This window comes from Paralichthys olivaceus, chromosome 22 (assembly GCF_024713975.1).
Source record: "Paralichthys olivaceus isolate ysfri-2021 chromosome 22, ASM2471397v2, whole genome shotgun sequence".
NCBI lineage: Eukaryota > Metazoa > Chordata > Actinopteri > Pleuronectiformes > Paralichthyidae > Paralichthys > Paralichthys olivaceus.
The window spans coordinates 7,231,537-7,234,981 of NC_091114.1; the positions used below are offsets into that span (position 1 = coordinate 7,231,537).

At 39.5% G+C, this 3,445-nt stretch overlaps 3 non-coding genes across 3 annotated transcripts; all 3 read left to right on the forward strand.

Annotated features, from left to right (window-relative positions):
• Nucleotides 1-749: 749 nt before the first annotated feature.
• Nucleotides 750-821, forward strand: trnaa-cgc (transfer RNA alanine (anticodon CGC)). The gene has a single exon. It is a non-coding gene; the product is annotated as a tRNA-Ala (tRNA).
• A 340-nt stretch (nucleotides 822-1,161) lies between these two features.
• trnaa-ugc (transfer RNA alanine (anticodon UGC)) lies at nucleotides 1,162-1,233 on the forward strand. The gene has a single exon. It is a non-coding gene; the product is annotated as a tRNA-Ala (tRNA).
• A 947-nt stretch (nucleotides 1,234-2,180) lies between these two features.
• On the forward strand, nucleotides 2,181-2,252 carry trnaa-cgc (transfer RNA alanine (anticodon CGC)). The gene has a single exon. It is a non-coding gene; the product is annotated as a tRNA-Ala (tRNA).
• Nucleotides 2,253-3,445: the final 1,193 nt, after the last annotated feature.

Here is a 3,445-nt window from a genome sequence, read left to right on the forward strand (position 1 = left end):
GCCTTGCAACTCATTTACAGGAAAAACTACATTCAGTGGAAAGATAAAATATATAAATTCTAAACTTTTCAGGTAGTTTAAAGGACCAAGTCACAGAACGTTTGCACATTTACACACCAGGAGACCTCTGAAAAACTCAACATGCGTGTGTGGTATGAAAACATAACACCAGTGAACAAGTAACAAAGCATGTAAGTTGAATTTAACTTATGAAAGACTTAGAACACAATAATAGGTAGATGTATGTTGAATAAATTATCTCAAAACACTTATTGGTGGCCACGCAAACAAAAGCAGTTGGGCTGAACACACCCAGCCCTTATATAACCTCCCCTTCCATACTCCTCCCCTGTGCACAGACAGGTCTCTCCACCTCACAATGACCTCACACAATAAGCACTGAAGCGTTCAAGCATGAGACTCTTTAATAGACGACTATGTTAGATCACACTGGAATAATTACTTCAGCAGCCAGTGTTGAAAAGATAAGAGATAATGGTTATGTGCAGAATGATCATTTCATTCAGCTGATTCAGTGGTTTACAAATTATACCTCATTATGAATCACTGATGAAATAATTCACTGTGTTAATGTGTGGCAGTCTGCAGCTGTGTGAGTGGTGATCAATACTGTAAAAACTATTATTATATTAACGGTTATTTTTAAAAATATAATTAGTGACATTTTGCACTAGAGCCAGAATGCATACAGGTCTTTCATCAGTAATCTGTTTTTATTATTACACAGAGGGGATGTAGCTCAGTGGTAGAGCGCATGCTTCGCATGTATGAGGTCCTGGGTTCAATCCCCAGCATCTCCATTTGTATTGTACCATGCATCAAAGCAGGAATCATATGGTTGGGTGATCCTTATGGGGCCAACAAAAGAGCCTGAAAAGCAGATTTGTCTACATGTGTAAACCTCATGACACATTTGCAAATATGTTTACACATGAAGAATTCTGTTGGATTTCAACAATTTATTAAACCGGCGAACATTAGGGACGTTTGCAGGCCTTCACCTGGCCAAAAGTCCAGTTTTTCGCGCAGTGTTTGCTGGGGACTGATGCCACATCTAATCATCATGTCTGTTACTTAACAGTTACTTATCAAGCTTTACAAAAGTAAAAAAAAAACCACCTAATCATAGAGCTAAAATCAGGGGATGTAGCTCAGTGGTAGAGCGCATGCTTTGCATGTATGAGGTCCTGGGTTCAATCCCCAGCATCTCCATAACTCATTTGCTTTTGGACTGAGCGTGTAGCAACACTTCATGACATTGATTCCTGTTTCCACTGAGATTCTGCTCCATGGTGACATGATTGAATCACATCCTTCCTGCAGATTTGTCAGCTGCACATTGCAGCTGTGAAACTCTCTATTTACCACATCCCAAAGTTGAATTCAGATCTGGTGACCAGGGTGGACACTGAAGTTCACTATGCACGTTTTCATGTTCATGAAATCGGTGTGAGGAGACTTTTGCTTTGTGACAAAAAGCATTATCCTGCTGGAAGTTGTCATTAGAAGATGGTAAACTGTGGCCATAATGCACATGTTCACCAAAAATACTCAGACCGCTGTGGCATTCACCTCATGACTGACTGATATTTAAGGAGAATAAAGCGTCAAAGAAAAGATTCTCCACTCCAAATCAGTAGCAACCTGGATCTGCTGTTTTAGGACCATCAAGGTTAGACATATTTAATGTGCTCATCAAAGATGGTTGGTTAACATATTAAACATGGCTTTTCTGTCAGCTGCAACCAATCTGACAATGATCCTCTGACCTCTCTCTTCTCTCCTTAGAGCTGCTGCTCACATTCTGAATAAACCTACAATCATGTCACAGTCATAGACAATAAGATGCATTTTTGCATTGAACCACTGCCACATGATTGACTGATTGCATAACTGCACATATAAGTAAAGGCTCCAGTTAAGTGTAAAGTGAATGCAGATACAGTGTTCAAGGCTGTTTTTTGTAAAGACTTAAACTAAAGAATGTTTAATCTTTGCATTCTCATCCACATTTATAAAATCAGAAAGGACCAAAATACTTGGTTTCAGCAGCTTAGAAAGAAGACAACCCTGACATAGTGTCTTTAAAATAAAGATGGCGAATATCCATACAAGGGATATTCCCTATCTTTTAAAATGAAAACAGATACGTTATCATAGGGGATGTAGCTCAGTGGTAGAGCGCGTGCTTCGCATGTATGAGGTCCTGGGTTCAATCCCCAGCATCTCCAAATCTTATCTACAAAGCAGTCATTCATCCCACTTTGTCCATGTTCACCTGAGCACCAATTGTGTTTTACTAAAAGATATCACCAAAAATCCTTTCTCTTCTTTATAGAGACAAAGAATAAAGCAGACATTCACATAAATATAAAAATCATCTTTAGATTACTTCAATCATCCGCGAACTTGATCTATTTAATTCACCGGATGCAGTGTGCTTTAATAAATGTGCATGCAGTAACGTGAAACACTGTTTTTTTGAGGTGTCACTTCATCATGTCCTCCCATCGTATGACATGTTTTTATCTCCATCATTCACCCTTTTCTTTTGTCGACCACAGGCCTATCCTTAAGCAAACACAAAACAGGAGGGTGAAATGAAGGAGGTTAAGAGAAGGGAGGGTTGAGACTGGAGAAGGAGAGAGCATGGAGTGGGGGTAGGATAAGGGGTAGACATAAAGAGAAGGGGGTAAATTGGTTCTCGGTAAGAAGGCAGATAGAGAGGGAGAATGCTTGGATGGAGGACTAATGAAATGTTGGTCTGAGAACACATTATGTCAATTAATAAAGGGCATGCTTCAATAATCAGCACATGAATATGGATTAATAATTTAATCAAGAGGGAGAACAGGTTTGTGGAGGGACAGAGGGAGGGATGAATCCAGCTGGGCGTCTGCTCACACAACAGCAGTGCCTTCATTTTAAGATTTCACAACTGGGGATAGAGGCAAGAAAATCAGAGGGAATTAAAAGGGGAGAGAAGGAATGACAGGAGGACAGGAGGGAGGAGGAAAAAAGTGGCATTTTTCCCTCCCAAGCATCTGCTTACTGATTAGCAGGAGTGGAGAGGACCTAGAGTTTGGGTGAGAATTTTTCAAAAAAGTGGTAAAGTGGGTAGAGAGCAAATAAATCATATGTTCTTTAATACTGTATGAGATTAAAGGATAAATTATGGAACTGTGAGTCTCTTTTAAGTAAAAAGAGTTCATCCATGATGAGGAGAGGGATTAAGAACCCTGGTTGACATCTCTCCTACAACTGGATGTACATGAGTGAGAAGCATTTGCTTTGTGGTCTAAAATTCAGCTCATCATATATTTTATATTATAAATGCAGTTTATAAGATACAGGCAGGTACAGCCTGTACAAAAAACGTTCATTTCCTTGGTTTCAAACCTGACTACACTCTTTGTGTACTCAC